Raw genomic sequence first — 19,746 nt, 5'->3', positions numbered from 1 at the left:
TATATCTTCTAAGGAGATATATGTATCATCAATATAAACCTTGTTCCTTTCACTGTAATACAGGGGTTGGCAACCTCTGGCACGCGGTTCGCCAGGGTAAGCACCCTGGCGGGCCGGGCCAGTTTGTTTACCTGCCGCGTCGGTAGGTTTGGCCGACCGTGGCTCTCACTGGCTGCGGTTTGCCATCCCAGGCCAATGGGGGCAGCAGGAAGCAGTGCGGGCGAGGGATGTGCTGGCCTCGGCTTCCCGCCACCCCCATTGACCTGGGATGGCGAACCGGGCCAGTGGGAGCCGCGGTCGGCCAAACCTACCGACGCGGCAGGTAAACAAACTGGCCCGGCCCGCCAGGGTGCTTACCCTGGCGAACCGCGTGCCAGAGGTTGCCAACCTCTGCTGTACTGCTAGGTGTAGGAACAAATAGAACATTCTCATGTATATCACTAGATGCCCACAGGAGTTCAACTGCCCTTTAATATTATCACTAACTGTCTTTAATAGTTTAAGTGTTATCTCTAGTTCATATTTTATTGAACAAATGACACTTGTACTGTAACTTGTTCTATCATATTTGCATCTTTCTAACCATCTTTCTGCCAAAGAGTCAACCCATAGTCCAGTAATTTGTATTTGCTTTCACTGATTATACAGAAATCCTCTATAAGATTCCCCGCCCCTTCCCCATCACTAGCAGCCACTCTATAGATTGAGCTGGCAGGATGAGGGAGAAATGTGTTGCTGCCATATAGACTTACTACTTCAAACACGAACCAACAGAAATTTGTGAGGTGATAACTGTTATATTTAATGCCATGTAAAGGAGAATAGAAGTTTATCATAGGAGTTCACGTTAGTATTTTAATACTGCAATTAACAGCCTTTAACAGTAAGATTTTTTTTTTTTAAACTCAATCCCTATGAAGATTTTGCTTGTACAGTATAACTAGACAATAGAGGACAAAGAGGAGTTCATGTAAGTGCATTCTGTAATACATTATGCTGGGAAAATAACACTGAGAAAAAAACAAACAACTCATTCAGGGGGGGAAAAAGAGTATCAAAGACAGTGTGGTACTATAAGATACAATTTAAAGGGTTGAGCCTGCAAAACATATTCCACGTAAATAGTCCTTGCTCACACGAGCAGTCGCATTCAAGTCAATGAGGCTGCTCCCTGAGTAGGGATTGCAGGATCTCGTCCCGGTTTTGTAAAGCCTGTCATAATATCCATAGGCCAGGTTTACCAGGGTGCTCTGGTGACACAAAGCAACTGCAAATCTGGCTTAATCAGCTGTTTAGGTTGTCTTTATGGCTCCTTTGCACAGCTCTGATAATGCACATCAGCCAGAGCATGCTGGGGAATGTGGCCCTCTATCACCAATTAGTCCACAGAATTAGAATTAATTACAGGGTTAATAAGTAGAACTGGAAGAGAGAAATGGAGATCTGTGGGTCAGGAAGAAGGATCGCATTGGGCCAAATGTTCAAAGGCACCTGTAGCAACTCTTAACTGGTATGTATGTAAAGGTGCATGTACGTTTTTTCTATTTTTGGCACACACTCACTTTCACACACAAATGATAGTTTATACACACACAAACCGTATTTGTGCAGATTTAGAGAAAGGGGCTTTATATGTGTGCAAATGCAGCATTTTTGTGTGCAGGAAAACCTTGCTGACAAAACACTGTCAGGCTTCTGTTTGGCTTGATGTCATTCAAGGACAGGTCTGTTTTAGGCTTTGCTCCGTAGGTGCCATTCATATCTCTAGGGATTAGTCAAAAATTCCTGTTTGTTCAGGTGTCAGTCGATCAAAGCTCGCCGATGAGACTTGGGATGCTGAGGCAGCTTTTACCTGGTAGCCTATAACAATACACATTGCTGCACAAATAGTTGAAATCTAGTGAAGTAGAATAGGGTTCTGGCAGAGACAGTGGGGAGTTTTGGATCTGAGAGGGTAGGCAGAAATGGGAGCCACTCGAGTGCAGGAATGCAGCTGGAATAAAGAAATTGGACCCATTGGAGTGTTCTGGATTAAGGAGGCAGCTGAGTAGGAAAGGAATTATTATTTACTACTTGATATTATAGTAACACCTAAAAGGCTTACCCAAGACCTGGGACCCTGTTGTGCTCGCCATTGTAAACTCGTATAGGAATTGGAACTGTTGATTCCCTCTTGGGAAGTGTGGGGAAGCACACAGTGGGAGTTGGGGTGGAACCAAAGTAAACAGGGAGTTGTTTCAGGGCAGGAAGACTGAGGTAGGAGCTGGGACCATTCAGGTTCATGGGGTCAGGAGGATAGGAAAAGGGGGCATAGGAATTGCTGGTGTTTCCAGCTAGGGAGGGAAAGCAATAGTGCTAGTGGGGAGATGGGGGTGTTTTAAATGGGAAGGCAATGGCTGAAGCAGCAGAGCCTGGCTAAACCTGTCTCATGTGTATCTTTTATGTATTTTTATTGTCTTGGCTTCCCTTTCAAGATTTTTTTTTTAAGTGAGGGAGGAGCATTTTTACAAGGAAAATTTCCAAAGCAAATAGCCTTGAAGCGTACTTTAATGCAATATACAGTAGAAATTCAGAACAGAAAACAGTATCACCCCCACTCTTTTGTTGTTTGGAAAGTTCAGCCTGCCCTAATCACACAGAGAGAGAACCTGTGAGAGAAGCAGGATGATGCTGAGATGTGGAATTCCAGCAAGAGGAAGCTGGATTGTAGAGAAGAGTAAAAAAGCTTTCTTGCTGGGCTGCTCAGTTGCAGCCTTCAACTCACAGGAGATCAGTGGGAAGACAGTAGCCCAGTAATGTGATTCCCTGGAGAGGTCACAATTATTTTATTTGGATTTCTGCTCACTCTAGAGGGCATACTTGCATTCTTTATTCATTCAGACTAGGGGATTTGCCTTTCCCAAAACCTCAGCCATACTAGGGGCATGCCCCTTCTGTCAGTTTATCTGATGAAGACATTGACATTGTTAGGAACAGTTGCTGATTGTTTTTTTGGGCTTGGCTACACTTACAAGTTGCAGCGCTGGGAGTTACAGCGCTGGTCATGCAGCTGTGTAAGGGCTGGAGCAGGGGAGTGGGCCACACCACAGCTACCAGCGCTGCAGTGTGGCCACACTTTCACACTTTTTCAGCGCTGCATTGAGGTGTGCATGTGGGGCTAGCCCACCACAGACCACCTCCCATTTTTTTTGCTGAGTATTGAAGGAAGGGGGAAGTGTGCTGGTCATTCCGCTCTTCCTTCCCAGCGCCCGGCGCCGTGGTGCTTCATCACACATCATTCACATCCTTTCGGCGTTTGGCGCTTGCCTGTTGTCTGTTGTCTCTGTTACTCTCTCTGAATGGATTTCTGTCTGAGGAATCTGCTGATGACTCTGCTGGCTGATGCTGTCACACACAACACACGTTTGGCACCAGCTCGCAACTATTCAGTCCTTCAGCTCAAAGAGTGAGTGAGGAGACGATGATATATGATATATGGATTTGTCTGCGCGTGTGACAGTGCTTCGCTTGCTTCACGATACTCAGGACCGTCTCAGCCACTTTGCTGCTTCTCGCAAGCACTGAGGGGTGGTGGTGGTGGGGGAATGGAATGATGGATGATGATGATGAGCAGGAAGCAGTGGCTGAAAGAGAACTTTCTATGAAACTGTCACTTGAGTGGCTCTGAGCTCGCCCGCACCACAACGAGCGCAGAGCAAGGAGCTGAGAAAGAAGTGGTGGCTTGGAATCTGGGCAATCTGGGCAATGGACAAATCAGGAGTCAGGGAGGTGTGGAGTCGGTCGAAAGTCAGTTTGTGGGAAAGTGGGGGGGATGCGTTTTGTTTTAGGTTATTGATGCAAGTGCTAAGAAAGAGCATCCTGACGCGTGCAGACCGTGTGATGGGCTGACACGTGCAGGATGGGGATGGATGGTGGAGCACAAATGGGTTTCCCGATTCTGGGGGCGATTGATGGGATTCCCACCTGGCATCAGTTAATCGCAATCGAGGTTCTCATTTCTCTCCTGGTATTTCTCTATATGGCTCTCGGCTCAGTGCAGGCATTGGCTTCAAGGTGCATGATTCACCTGGCTGCATTAAGGATGGCCTGGAATCAGGAATGAGGGCCTGTTCAGGAGAGAAGATCAAGATCAGGAGGAGGATGAGAGGACCACAGACTTTCCCCAGACAGGACAGCACACCCCTGATCAAATCCTTTGCCGTTTGTGCCTTGGCTGACTTATGGGGAAGCTTGAAGCTATACAAAAGGAGGGACAGCACAGCAGGGAGCGGGAGTGGAGCCTGGGCGTGAGGTGTGAGCTGCGCTGGTTTTGTTTGGCTCTGGAGCTTTTGGGGGGGGAAGCTGCTTGGCTTTCCTGTATGCGAATAAGCGTATAAGCGCTTGCATGCTTGCCCATAATATGAGGCATGGGAGGGGTGAAACATTCAGTGAGGGCATGACCAACCCTGGTTCAAGTCCTGGACAGCCAGAGAGAGCCAGAGAGCAGGGCTACCAGGAGGCCAGATGCACAGGAGAGAAGAGGTTAGGGGGGAATTTGAGGGGAAAAATTGGAGCTGAGAAGCCTGTGTATGCTGCCTTGCACTGCATGGACTGTTATTGCATACTGCTATTATTATATTGATTATAATAAATATATTTGCCAATCTTATTCTTTCTCTTTCACTATCTATCTTCATTCAGACTTATATCAAAGCTTTTTGTAAAGAAGAAAAAATTTTGACAGAAAAAAGAAAATGAAAAACACAAAAGACACACACACAGAGACACAGAACATTTCATTAACACAAGACACAAGGGGCATGGTGCAAGGGCTTTTTTAACAGCCTGTGTGTTTTTAATGTGTTGGTCATGCTGTCTGGTTGAATGGATGGCATTTGATGTGGGGGTTGGGGGTAGGTTGGGGGGTGGTAGGGGAGGTGGTGGTGGGGGTAGGTATCAGTGGTTGGGGTCAGGGTGCTGGTGGGTAGGTGGGCAGGCAGGTGGGGTGTGAGCTGAGTGGGGGGGGGGGCACAAGGGACAGTGGGGGTGGGGGAGGGGAGGGGCACGGGGGTGGACTCTGCTTGCATGGCTTGGGTGACTCTGGGACTCGCTTGGCTCCAGGATGCCGCTGCAGCCATGCCATGCTCCGCTCCAGCAGGCCTTTCTCTTGCCTCTCCTGCTCTTCTTTTCTTTCTCTCTCTCTTTTCTCTTTTCTTTTCTCTCTTTTCTTCTGTTCTCAGAACAGTTTTTTCTCAAGCTTTCTTTTCATCTTGTTTTTTTTTCATTTTTTTTTTCCTCTGTGATTTTTCAACATGGGGCAGAAAGTAGTGTCAAAGTCACTAAGAAACAGAAAATGACAACATTTAACAAACGCATTGTATCCACCATCATTTCCATGACTAATTTAGAGCACTGAGGTTCCAGATGCCTTGCATTCAGGCACCCAAGGAAAAAAGCAAGTTTAAACAAAAAACAATAAAGAGTGAGTGAGAACTGAGGAGAGAGAGGAGGTATTTGGGAGAAGAGGGGCTTGAGGTGGGGAGGAGGAGGGGAGAGCGGAGGGAGTGGAGTGCTAGAGGGAGGGCAGGGATCTGGAGTGATGCAGGGTGATCTTATCTCCAGATGCTTTCTCCTCCTATCTCCCCACTATTTTCACAGAGGAGAACAGCGTCCTACTTTTTAGAGCTCATTCTGGAAGAGCAAACAGCGGGAATGGAACAGGCCAAGATGGATTCCGCCCGGGTCCCTGGCGGCCAGCGGGACCGAAGAAACCAGCCCCACGCAGTGGGCGTCCACTGGCGGGGAGTGCGATGGCGGGACACACAGCCTGGACACTCCGGCAGGCCGTAATGGCCAGCAGGAAGTGATTGCTCTGGAGACTGCAGAAGACTGAAGATACATGAAGCAGCGCAACGCGAAGCAGATCACATCCTTGGCTGGACCATGCATCCATAATCCATTCCTCATGCATCAGCCACCCCCTTCCTCTCTCCAGAAATTTCTGCAACCAAAATAAAGCCGCTAAGCTAGTTCCGCTTCTGCCTGCTGCTCACTGCTGCTGCTGCTGCTGCATGCCTGCAGCGAGTGGGTATCTGGCAGCTGCAGAGCTCCTGCCTGCTCTCCCCCGAGCTCAGTCCTCCCACTCCATCCCCCCCTCCCCCCCTCCCCTCCTCCTCCTCTCCTCCCTCCTCCTGTCCCCCTGTGTCCATCGTCTGCCTGGGATCCCAAGTGGATGGGATTGGTCCCCTCGTGTCCCATCCATCTCCCCTAAACCCTCAGGGGCTTCGTAATAGGCACTCCATCGATCTTCCTCTTCGTGTCCGTAGCTCCCGCATCTTATCATTTTGCCTGCATTTAACTGCTCCCCCTGCGTCCCCTCATCTGCATCGGCCTGGCCCCTCTTGCCTTGCTATCTCGTGACCACTCTGCTGAATGCCTGCAGCCTGCGCTGCATGCAGATGCCTCACCCCTGTCACTCCAACTGACTCTGGCATGCTCTGGTGCTCAGCTGCACCTGCGTGATGCATTGCAGGCAACACCACCTGTAACTGATTAACTGACAGGCTGCAGCCCACTCCACTGCAGGCAGCAAACTGGAATTTTGGAGAGGAAATTTTGCATTTACAAGTGCATTAGCATTGACAAGAGAAGAGAGCAGGAGTGTGACTGAGATGCAGGCAGGGTGAACAGAGGAACTGGGATAGCTCCTCTTCTGATGGAGGAGGGCATTCCCTGCTGGCGCTGCACTCCTTATGAATGTCAGCGGCTGCAGCGCCGGCCAGGGCCTGCCTGGGAGCTGGCCAGCGCTGGTTGGCAGCCCCACTGGTGCAGCTGCAAAAGCCCTGGTTGCAGCGCTGGTTGTGCAGCCCTTTGTGTTGCTGCAACTTGTAAGTGTAGCCAAGCCCTTTGTTTGTAAAGTGGAGGCTGCTGATTGATTTTTATTGCAGCTCTGAAAAAGACAAGGTATTCATTCACTAAGCTGCTGCTTCTGTTTGTTAAACTTGTGCACAGTGGCTCTGGAATTCAGGCTAACCAGTGTGGTGTGTAACTGTTCATTTTGTTCCCTCATCTTCCCACCTGTCCAACACCTAGACTGTAAGCAAGGAGAGTCGTCTTTGTTGTTTATCTGTACAGCTCATAGCACAAAGAGGCCCTGATCCTAGGTGCTACCAAAATGCATGTAAATAATACCAAGAAAAAATTATTGTAATTGTCTCCGAAATCTCTTATGCACAATAAGAGGTATTTTAAGAATGAAGCAGTGCTTCCATCTCTGAATTAACTGATGAGTCAAAAGGATATTACTTCACAATAAGATCCCTTTGCAGAACAGTTTTTCCCCAGTTCAGATTGGCAGGGACCTTGGGGTTTTTTCACCTTCTCTATAGCATGGAGTGCTGGTCACTTGCCAGAATTATCTGGGTATATCTATTGCCTTGGGCGTTGATGCACCTTGTCCCTCCTGTTCTCTGCCTGTGGCACGTAATAGTTTAGTCTCCAGTGAGCTATAATATTTTGGTTGTTGGGTTTAGTGTGCTGAGTTGTGGGGTGGGTTGGCAGTGGTCAGACTAGATGATCTGGGGGTCCTTTCTGATCTTAAACTCTGACTGTCTGTTACAAAAAGAAAATTGTCCAAAACTTTGAGGACGCCATCTAGAAGACGCTGTGAATTCTGGGTTCCCTCTTGAAATAAGAATTCAAATATTTGAGTGTCAAGTTTGCCCAAGAATATGAGAGCCAAGATGCCTGAATTGCTACAGAGGGGGAAAGTAAGTGGCTTTAGAGGAGGTGTGGTTTTGACACACCCAATATTGGTCAATCAAAGGGTCTTTCCAGCATAGTGCACATAAATTCAGGAAGCCATCAAGAGAGGCAAGATGATCTAGCAGCTGGTGAAGGGTGTGAATCTCTTCTTTGAGAGGACTTCATTTTAAGTAATGTGGAATGCCAGAGAGTTTGATAGAATCAGAGAGGCCGAGAATGCCCATATGTGAGTATATTATTTTTGCTGAGTTGCAGCCAAGAAGTACAAGAGGGTCTTAAAATAAGATTTCTGTAATTTTATACAAGTTCATGCTTGACATGTGGGTGTAAAGAGCACCGGTTGCTATAGAACATCACCTTGAAATTTGTATAATGATTTGTTTGATTCTGGTTGTTGAACAAGTTACAGTTTCAATTCAATTGTAAAGCTATTCTGCCAGTGATAAGCTGATGTCTGGATAGTGTGGTGGAACCTAGATAGTGTGGCAGTGAATGCATTAGCATTGTGTATAGAGCCTGATCTGTAGCTCATTGCAGTCGATGAAAGGGCTCCCATTGACTTGAGTGGGCTTTGGGTCATGGCTGTAGAGAGGCAGTTTATTTTACATTAGAAGCTGTACTGTCAGAGCCCTTCATTCTGAATGACTAAAGATACATAGTGTACACTGCTGGCACAGAGCAGTGACCTCCATTTTTCATGTACACCAAACAATATGGAGGTGCATGAAACAAATCTACCTGTTGCAAAGATCTTGGGTGTGCTGAAGTAAGGCTGGTAAGGACGCTATTGTAGCTAGGCTTTTGTTATTAATAAGCTATAACAATCTAAAGTTTGGATTCTGTTCACTAATCATAACAGATGCAAGTCACTCCACTGCAGAGGGCCAACATAATATTGGCCCCATGCTCCACTTAAGTCCCATATCAAAAACAAGATTGTCATTTGTGCGTAGGTCTCCATTTGAAAGCATAGGGGAAGACTGCTCCTTGCCACCCCTTGTGTACCTACGCAAGAGCGAGGCACAGTGAAACAAGGAGACGACCTACCCTGTGTATGACTGTAGCCATTCATGTTCCCCACTTTCTGGTAGAGTTCCCTGTCATTCTAAGGAGTCAGCAATTACCGCTTGCTAAAGGAGACCTGTCTTGTGGAGATCGTAATAATTATCACAGTGTCTACTATTTACCTTCTGCTTATGAGAATTGTTGTAGAGCAGCAGTGATCTTTCAGTCTCCTCGACAGAAATGCTTTTTCTGAGACGTTTCAGTCTGGCTTTGCCGCAAGCCACATCAACTCTGCAGTGGTGAGCATGGGTGGTGTGACCTCCTCTGTTGCACTGAGTCTGGCATGGTGTATGTTCTAATTTAGTTAAACCTCCAGTGACTTGGGTTTGATACTGGTGATCAAATGATCTTTAGCCTCACTTGAACCTTCCAGGTGCAGTGTTAACTGAGTCTATCAATAGACCAACTGAGAAATCGATCCAACCATCTTGTGATTCTAAATGTTGTTGTGGTCGGCTCAACCTTGGAGATTGGTTTTGTGCCCCATTCACTTCAGCACCTTCAGCTTCAGAATCTCACACACTTCGTTTTGGAAACTGTTTGGTAGATGTGGGTCAAAAACAAGGCTGTTTTGAAATCCAGATTTGTATTTTGTCCCTCTTTCCATTTTGTGCCATTTTACTTAACGATACTTTGTTTTGCTGTTCCCCGTGTGTGGCATTGCAGACTAGTCTCACTGAAGGGAGGTTGGTGCAAGAAGGTAGCTCTTGCATTGTGCCCTAACTCTGGAAGGCTGTGGCCCGAGAGACTTCCACTGAAAAATGCCTGCGATGTGTCTTATCCCCTGTAGTGAGGCGGCCTGGCTCCCAACCGCCACAGAGAGGGACGAGTCCCTATGGACGTCAAAGTGGGCGGAGTCGCTGGAGCCTGCGCCCGCTCCCCAGAGGTCAAAGCGCAGGGCAGGAAGTATAAAAGCCCAGCCCCAGGGCTCAGAAGCTGCCTGGCCGCCGGAGAGGCCAGACGCTGATGTCCTAGCTCCTGTTGGGGAGACTCCTGCCGCCTGCGACCGACCCGAGGACTGGCTGTACCTGCGGAGACTGGACCCCGACCAGACGCTGGAAGAGCCCCTAAGCCGACCGGTACAAAGGGACCCCGAGGAGCTGCCCAGCTTACCCCTCGCTCAGTATCCCGAGGAGCCCATGGTGTGGGACGCTGTGGAAGACGCCGCTGAGACACAGGTGCCAGTAGAGGAGGAGGTCGGAAGTAGCCCGGGGGCAGCCGACCCTAGTCTGGCTGCAGCACACCCAGAGCCAATGTCAGTGTGTTGCGGCCAGGATCCCCACTGACACAGCAGCAGGCTGCCTGCCGCTGTTAGGGCCCCGGGCTGGGACGCAGAGGAGTGGGCGGGCCTGCGTCCCCCCTGCCACCCCACTCACGGGTGGCAGTCTCCCCCTCGCCCCGATGCTCAGGCCCAGGCGCCTGGGCTTCTTAAACTACTGAACTGTTTGCTCAGCCCCTGCCTGAGGGTCTGAGCCCCTGAACTGCTGTTTGCTGCCCCGCCCTGACCTAGGGCCTGGGCCTCCAAACAAGACCTGAGGGCCTGAGCTCCTGGCCGTTTCCTGACCCACCAGGCTAATTCACCAACGCACCGGACTCGTGAGGCGGCCTGGCTCCCAGCCGCCCCAGGGAGGGGCGAACCCCCAACAGCGGACATTTACATCCCCCCTCCTGGAAGAGTTGCACCCTTGCATGCCTGTTGCATTGCCATTGTCATGGTGAGGTGTAGAGAAAGAGTCATTCTTCAAGATCCTATGTTTGATTCCTGCTGGCAGTACCACATAAATTTATGGTCTTCTATGAGAGAGTCTGCGTGACATAGCCTTGGCTCTGTCCCTCTGGCTAGCTGAAATGCAAAGTTAAATCTGCAGCTGAAATGAACAAAATTGCCTCCTTGACTTCCTAAAATCTCCTCTCTGTTTAAGAACTATTTTGATAATCAGTTTCTCTTCTGTTACCACTAAGATGGTGAGCTTTATGGCTGGGGAGGGGGAGAGAGGTGTGCCGGTTTTGACTGAAGGTACTAATACTATTGTTCTTTCCCTTTTCTAATCGGGTTTTTGGGTATCTGTCAATGGGAATTGAATGCTCTGCTGAGGTACTTGCATTCAGGTCATTATCTGACCAGTACTCCCCGGCCCGGCTCTTCATGAAGGCTCACACTTCCTTGGCTTTCTGTTGAGGAATAAGGTGTTTATGAAATAGCTCAGTTTATACAATTGCACTGCCTTTCTTTGTTCTCCTTTTCTCAATGGCTTTATTTTCTCACTGTGTACCTTTTTTAGCTCTTTTGAAATCCCAGTTCTGTAGTCTGTACTTGATCAAGGAGAATTTTGTTTTTACATAGAAGCTTTGCTTGAGTAAAGGTTATCAAACCCACAGCCTGATCCTGTAAGTACTGGGTTTACAAACTCATCTGAAGTCCATAGAATATTTATTTCCCTTGCTGTATGGTTTTGCTTAATGCAGTAAGAAATGCTTGGACTTTTGGGACTTTGAAATGGAAAATTAATTGGTAGTTGCTCTCTCTCATTTTTTTTTTTTAAAGTGATGCTTTTAGGAACTTTGTGCGCTTCAGCATTCAGTTGGACTCATAACTGCAGAGCACCCTGAGTGGTAGAAGGAAGGTACTAAGAAATAGTCAATACAATCTTGCGTTGCAATTCTGTTGGAACAAAAATATAATGTGCTCAGCATTTACACTTGTGTATTGTTTTCTCCTTTATTTTGCATGTTTAGAAAATGCCATGCTCTGCAAACTGCTGACTCTGTGTTTTCTGTGGAATGAAAACCATCTGGACAACTTGACTGAATTTTATCTAAGTTCGTATTAACAGGCTCTGTTTTGTTTTCTGGTTAGATAAGGACCGGAATTTCAACTTAAATTTATGGAGATGGCTACAAATTAAACATTGCCCAGTCTCTGGAGTTTTAATAGCAACTTGAATGTTTGAGGGTGGTTTTTTTTTTTTTAAATAGACATTAAAATAGCAATATTGATTTTCCCCATAAGCATTTGTCTTTTGGATAGCATTTATAATTTGCTATTCTAATACAATTGGTCTGAATTGCCCCAGTTCAGCAAATTATTTAAGCACATGCTTAAGTCTCATTGAAATTAATGGGATTTAAACACCTGCTTAAAATTAAGCAAGCACTTAAAGCCTTTGCTGGGTCAGACCCCACAGATGGATTAGATCCCAGTTCATCAAAAGACTTAAACGTGCTTAACTTTAAGCGCGTGAGTAGTACATTGCCTTAGCGAGAATACTCACAGGTTTAAAATTACATTTGTGCTTAAGTATTTTGCTGGATCGTGGCCTTACGGCCAGATTCTGCAATGTGCTGAGCAGTCTTTCCCTGATCCAGCAAAGCACTTAAGCATATCCGAAACTCTTAAGCACATGAGATGTCTTCCACATGTGCTTAAAGTTAAGCATGTGCTTCAGTGCTTTGCTAGTCTGGGACAGGTGTGTTCAGTACTTGGCAGGATAGTGCTCTCGGTGAGGAATGCTTTAGAAGTTGATATTTCTGACCTTAGAACATTTCATTTTCAGTGATGAATTCTAATTAAAAACAATATCGTTTTTGAAAGACCATGAGATTAAAAAAAATAATAATTAAAAAATCCTTCCCAAACCCACAAGGGTAATCGGTTTCTAACGCAGGATACAAATATAGCAGAATTTCAGTACGGTCTGTTTTAAGGCAGCAAGTGTGCTATAAACCAACTGTTCAAAAGCACCTTTTGAGCTTCAGGAGTCTTGAATGAGGAAAGTATCTTTTGTTTTGATTTAGGGGGATGGGAGGAGAGAAAGTGGTTGAGAAAGCGCCTTCTCAGTATTGGAAAGTTTCATATGTTCTGGAGAAGTGTAATTAGATTTGTGCATGCTTAAATTGGTAATAATGATTCTCTGATATGTTAATGAGTGTATAAAATGGACAGTGAATTCATTCTCTGTAGCCTTATGCTGAGAGGAGAGGTTATTCATCACACCCACTTCTAACTGGAAAAAAATGTTCTTTTCAAAGTCAAAAGCTACATTATTGATAGGACATTGGGCTTGATGTTATAACTGCGCAAAGGTCAGGAAAATTCAAAATCAGGTTTCGTGACTCTGTCCCACTTTGAATATTTATTGCTATAATCTCACACAATAGAAGACTTTATAATACAGCATGTCCTGAATCATTCTATTTGGCTATAGAAATACAACAGAACAGAAAGGTGTTGCTCAGTTTTCATTATTGCTCTTCCAACAAGACTGCATAAATAAGTTGAGCTTTGTACTGTTTCTTGTCAAAACTGCTGTCGTCGGTCTAAAAAATTTGATTTTAGCAAGATATTACTCGGGTTGTTATAGGGCCAGGTTTGGGTCTTGATTTACAGACCTAGTCATAAGTTAGGCAAGAGATTTTGCTCCAAGTCTGTGTTGTCTTGTCTTTCTGTGTGCAGAGATTCCCTTGGTTTTTGATGTTTACGTATGGCTTCAAATCTCTCTGCTCCAGATGGTAGTTCAGGACTTGCCAAACTGATTAGTTGGTTGCTATAGTGTCTCGCATTGTGATATAAAGTGTCACACCGTATATGCTATGACACTTTTACCACATTGTGGAGGACATGCCCAGTGCAGAAAAGCTGTTTTGAATAAGCAGCGCTTCAGTGCTTTGTTCAACCTCTTTGCCAAACCTCATTTTCATGATGTTATCTTACTGCTTCGTATGTATAATAACTCAACGTTGTTGATTAAAATATTCCAGTTCTCTGATGCACCAGTGCTAACTTGTCTGTTATACATCCGTACAGGAAAGCAGAAATTACTTTTAAAATGGCAAACATGGACTTTGGCCATTTGTGTGCTACTGTTGTAGAACAGTGATACTCAGATCTCAGTGGTTCAGGAGCCAAATTAGCGATTAACATTACCCAAAAGATCCACAGTATAGTCAGTTCATTGTTTCATTTACTATTTTTATATTTTTTTCATAGAAAAATGACTGACCAGGTATTATTATTTTATCAACTCCAGTTGGTTATTAATATAGTAAAGGCATCCTGATTTGGTTAATAACTTAGATTGGTTAATAATTAAATCACTTGAGCTACAGGAGAGGCATTAAAGAGCTACTTGCGGCTCGTGAGTCTCAGTCCGAGGATCATTGGTCTACACTCAGTTGCAGTGTACTGTCACCGGGACATGCCTCTTTGTAACTTGGGCAACAATTTCTAAGTCAAATGGGACAGTGTTTGACAAAGCTCCTTCAAGTTAAGCAAAATCCATTACCATCTTGCTGCAGTAGGACTGATCTTACACGTTCTTTTCCAGGTGCAGGCTTCTACAGGACTTCATGGTAACTTTCTTCAGACTGAGAGTAAATGTCTAGTTTTCAGCTGTCTCAATGGGTTATGGACTAGAGACTGTCCAGCCTGTATTCAAAAAGAGAACGCTAAAGAAGTTTGCTCAGTTACTTCTGGGGGGGCTTTCAGTCTTTCCAGATAAAATAACTTGCCAGATGTTAGAAATTCAATACAGATTTCTGGTGGTTCCTCAGTTATCACCTCAAAGAAAAGTCCAGAGAGACTCCATGCCAAAGCACAATCTTGTTTGATTCCATTTGATGTTAGAAATGGATATGTAAGTGGTGCCTGCAGAGGCTCTGCCTGGCATTCCATTATGCAACTCATTGATGAGCATGAACTTCTCTATGTCCTCAAGCTCTGACATGTTTTTGGTAGTCCTGGTCAGCTGACAGTGTCAGAATGTCTGGTATGGGAAACAAACGTCATATTCAGATCCAAGGTTTTGTTCCCTACAGTTTGCCAATAGCTGTTGAGAAACAAGCAGAAAGCTAACCGTGTTTGTTTTCTTCTCTAAAGCAGTATTGTTTTGGAGAGGACTTGACTAGCTGTCGAAGCTCCCAGCAAGAATTGAGGACAGGGAAATTCTACAGTCTCTCTTCACTTCTTGTTTTTAGATGGTATCAGTGTTGGCATCCTTGAGCTCCTGCTGACTGTTTTTCTCCTTCTGTATGGTTTCTAAGCAGGAGCATAGCTGTGGATGGTAAGCATGAAGCCACAATATCTGTAGGTCTTGCTGCCTATTCACACGGGTGCTGAACCTTGGTTGTAAGGTGCTTTGGAGATGTAAAGTACTGCTATAGAAATGCTAAATATTTAGTAACACAGTGCACTAATTGATGGCCACAGGGCTTCTCTTTTATCCTTCCTGCACATGATTAGATTTAATGAGGATCTTGTTTCCCCCGAGCCATGCTCCCAGACTCTCTCCCTTTAGCCCATGGCTCAGCAATATGTATAAAGGAGATCATGGACGAATGTTAAAACACTCTGCAAGGCCCTCAGTGGGTACCACCCAGGAGCACTTCACTATAAACAAAAGGTTTTGGGACTCAGGAATTCAAGGGACTGTCTGGACTCAAATGTTCTCCTCTATCTAAAGGAAATCATGAATCTGTGCCATACCTGGAGCTCGGCTGTCAGGTCCGAGGGACCATCCAGCCACGTAATGTATGCAGCACAGAGACTCTACATATCTAGGGTCCAGTGCTCCTCTGAGATTCCCTACACTTTACCCTAATCCTTTGAGAGATCTTGATCACTTTGCAAGCCGTGACCGGGCACTATCGGCACCTCCCTGACCACTGATGTTGCTACAGCCTGAAAAAGGCTGCAGGCCAAGCTGGAGGCAGCCAACCTTTCTGTTGAGGGATTATGAGCACCTGGGTGGTAATCACTGGGCTAATGATGTAATTGGGAGGCTATAAGAAGAGGCAGGAAGCAAGGGGACCTCAGAAGGAGAGTCCTGGGGGTGAGTTTGGGCTGGGGAGTGAAGACTGCAGCAAAGCCTCCCCTTGCTGTAAGCCTGCATTGTAAGAAAAGAATAAATACATGCTTTGGTGAAGGATGATAACCTGGTGTGTGTGTGTGTGTGTGTGTGTGTGTGTGTGAGGCCACACGAATTGGTGAGGCGCTCTGTGACAGTAACCTTAAAGCTGTCATGGGCACTTTAACTCTGCAGTGCTTGCTTTGTGGAATTAAGATCTTAACCTTTGCACTGCTGTAGGCTTTTAATAGAGTTTTGCACTCAAAAATCTGATGTAGTAATTAATCTCTCTTTTATTCTGGAGTTCATAAAGTGGCTGCTCCAAACTAGCAATCTAATGCCATGAGAATTAAAACATGAAAGATGTTCAGTAATGGGTGATATTGAAATAGGATAGTGCAGGAATTAGATTATGTGTAATGAACATTGCACAGTGCCTGGCTAAGGAATGTTCTGAATTAGAATGGGAATTAATAATGCAGATGAGATTGTCACTTAGGAAATTGGCTTGTCATTGCATCTCGGTTTAGTACAAATGTGTGTATGGCAGTTGGAGGTTTAGATGTGAGGGGGGAGGGGTGTTGTTCATAATGACCCAAAGGTGAAGGAATCTGTCTGATAAATCTATGATATCTACCATGAATTGAGACCCCTGGATTTAATTTAGGGCCACATGCGACTCCGGCCCACGCAACTGAGCTGGGTGCTGGGGAGATGTACTGAAGTTTTTGGGTGGGGGGGGGGAAAGAATGTTCCTGGTGGGCTGTGCAGCTGCTCCGTGGAGGTTGAAGTAGCCGGTGCGGGACACGTATGGACCCTTCTTACTGAGAGCATGGGAGATCCAAGAGCTGCTGCTCTTCTCTGATTGCACTTTAGTCTCTAGCTCTAAGAGCTCCATGCTGCATAAGGCTGCAGATCTCGTGAACAGCCTGCCTCTCATCCAGTCTTCCTCTTTGTGGATTAACCACACCATTCCCATTGCTCAAGGGTCCTAGGTGAGCGTGGAGGTGGATTTTGCACCTTCCTGTGGACATTGCCCGTGAATCACAAAGGAGATGCAAAGGCTATATCCTTGCCTTTATATATACATTAGTCACTAAAACAGGGGAACCAGATCCAGTAACATGAACGTGAACTTGACAGAACAAGGAGTAATGGTCTCAAGTTGCAGTGGTGGAGGTTTAGGTTGGATATTAGGAAAAAGCTTTTCCATTAGGAGGGTGGTGAAGCACTAGAATGGGTTACCGTGAGGTGGTGGAATCTCCTTCCTTGGAGGTTTTTAAGGTCAGGCTTGACAAAGCCCTGGCTGGTATGAATTACTTGGTATTGGCCCTGCTTCGAGCAGGGGGTTGGACTAGATCAGGGGTAGGCAACCTATGGCACGCATGCCAAAGGCGGCACGCGAGCTGATTTTCAGTGGCACTCACACTGCCCAGGTCCTGGCCACCGCTCTGGGGGGCTCTGCATTTTAATTTAATTTTTAAATGAAGCTTCTTAAACATTTTAAAAACCTTATTTACTTTACATACAACAATAGTTTAGTTATATATTATAGACTTATAGAAAGAGACCTTCTAAAAAGGTTAAAATGTATTACTGGCACGTGAAACCTTAAATCAGAGTGAATAAATGAAGACTTGGCACAGCACTGCTGAAAGGCTGCCAACCCTTGGACTAGATGATCTCCTGGGGTCCCTTCCAACCCTGGTATTTTATGAACTCAAAGGCATTTACAGAAACTCGTTACCTGGTATGTTATTGAACAGGGACACAAGTTGTCTGGTTAAAATGCTCCCTTGCTGATGGTGTTGCATTCTATTAGACTTCACAGAGGACAAGGGTGCATTTTTTTTCAGTCCACTGCAGCAGATATGGCTCCATTTCACCAGTCACTCAATGTACAGCAATATGTGTGCAGAACCAGCCCTTCTGACTTTATAGTCATTTGATTTATTTTAGAATAATTTGCACTTTACTTTGTGCCTTAAAAACTTAAGATATTTTCTCTCTTAGGCCGTAACGCAGGGTGAAATTCTGCCTTGTGCAGAAGGCCAGCATAAAGCCTATATGTAATTCCCTGAAATAAGGCTGAACTGGGACTTAAATTGTGCACGGGCCTTGTGTTGGCCCTCAGTATGGGGGTGAATTTCATCCACAGTATAGAAACAAAGAACACATTCGTAGACAGTTGGAGTCAGAGTTAGCAGCCTTTACATCTATCGAGCTTACATTCAAAGATGTCTTTTTCAGGGAGTTAGATTTGTAAAGGAAATTTTAGACAAATTTTTTTTAAACACTGGACCTTTTTGTAATTAATAAGCTGTAGCTAAGCAGTCAAATAGGAATCCCTTTTGCTAGCTAGTTTCTCTATATCAACCACTTTCCAAACTTTTTAAATCCAGTGGTTCCCTGATCTAATAATCTAACTAATGGTTCCAAGTACAAATGACAGCATATTGGTCTCCAGCAGCTACTGTGTTTAAGTCTTCCAATTTATCAGTCCATTCTCCAAGCAAGATATAAAATGTAGAAGATAGATCAAACAGGATTAAATTCCTTGAGCATGTAGCCACGGCTGATAATGGCCAGCTGTTGTGTCAAAGTTATTTTTTTGCATTCAGTACTTTTATAAGGCATTTATGAAACTGTTGTGCAGTTACTTACCCACTCCAGGATCTCCACATCATTAGGAGAGGCTGCTTATTCATACTTTTCTGAGGGTGTGCCAGAATAGCTGGTATATTATATCAGAGCCCATAGTCTCATCCAGAACAGTTCATCTGAATCTAAAACTTATTTCTTCCCAGTGGCTTTGTATTTGTGCCATGGATCTCGGTTTAGGTAGCTGGAAGTTGTGCTGGTTCAGGAAGACTCCCGCATGTTTGCAGGGGAATCCTCGTGAAACAGGAGGTTTTTTCCCCCAACACGTATCAAACAACAAAGTGCTTTCATTCTGCATGCTAAAGTGCTGCTCTAAAAAGCTTGATATACTCTCCTGTCCGATCTAAATTAAATGAGCAAAGCGTCTTTATACAGTACAGTCTATTCAATTCTTCAGCTACTGCTGCCTTGAGCATATCCCTACATCCTCATCCTTTCCCTGGCTTCCTCAGGTTGTCTATGATGAAGTCACTGTCCAACTTGCTCCTTGGATTCCTCTTAAGCCTACTTTTCTAGCACCTCCCTTTCTCTTCCTCTCACTCTCTGCTTCATGTCCTCTCACCTGCACCATGTTGCCCTAGATAGCCTCCCAGTCCATTTGAGTTAAGCACCCTCCCTCTCCTTCAAACTCCTCTGTTTGTGATCTCTGCCAGTGTGGCTATCTGCGCAGAAGGCCTGCTGTGGTATGACAAACTGGAAAATGAGTAAGGTGTAGGCCTTGCCTCTGTGTGCTTTCTATGGCGTTGGATCAAAAGGGGCTGTTAAAGGAACCAAGCAGGAGAGGTAAAACAAGGACACAGATAAGCGTCCTAGAGGAAACAATGAGGAAACTGTTTCTTGGTGCATATCCTCTACCTGGCACCAGGCAAGCTGGGAACCATTTACTCTTCCCAAGGCCTAGGATGTGTCTGCAATAGCCAGCAGGGAGACACACAAGAGACAGAGGTAGCAGGGCAGTCTGCTTCTCCTAGTCACAGATGGGGGTTAGCCAGGCTAGATAAAATGTACCTAAGCTTGCAAGGAAAGTTGTAGGTAATGGGGTATATGCATGTAGAGACCTTTTTTGTTTTTGTTTTTTACCCTTTGCTGTACCTGCATTGTACCTTGGGGGGAGTGAATCAATATTGCTTTCTTTGGAAGGTGGTGGGTTTGAGTTGCTGTAAGCAGCGTGCTGCTCGCTGGCCCACAGAGTGAAAGGGCTGACAGATGTCTAATGAAGTTGGGCCTATTGTGTTAACAGGGTGGGGAACCAGAGGGGCTGCAGCCCAGAGATCTAGTCTAAGAGGGTTGGACCATGAGGTTCCACCCAAATTGAGGTGCAGGAAGCCAAGCCTGTCATCTGAGAGACTAAAACGGGTCTGAAGTGCAGTTCACCCTGTATTTGTGACACAGAGCAACTTGTGCTTGCACATTTGTGTAGTGTTTGCCTGTAGTT

The 19,746-nt window shown here is 45.6% G+C and overlaps 1 protein-coding gene across 9 annotated transcripts in view; it reads left to right on the top strand.

Moving 5' to 3' along the window:
- Positions 1–19,746, top strand: part of MITF (melanocyte inducing transcription factor) — a 186,017-nt gene that overhangs the window by 38,564 nt on the left and 127,707 nt on the right. The window contains exon 1 of one of the 9 annotated variants that reach the window (XM_039481343.1): positions 15,638–15,696. The exons of the other annotated variants lie outside the window; for them this stretch is intronic. The gene's annotated coding sequence lies outside the window, so the exon portion shown is untranslated. Of the gene's footprint in view, positions 1–15,637; positions 15,697–19,746 lie in introns of those variants that run through there. 9 annotated transcript variants of the gene reach the window in all.

This window comes from Mauremys reevesii, linkage group 7 (genome assembly GCF_016161935.1).
Source record: "Mauremys reevesii isolate NIE-2019 linkage group 7, ASM1616193v1, whole genome shotgun sequence".
NCBI lineage: Eukaryota > Metazoa > Chordata > Testudines > Geoemydidae > Mauremys > Mauremys reevesii.
This window is presented reverse-complemented; position numbering and strand designations above follow the sequence as displayed.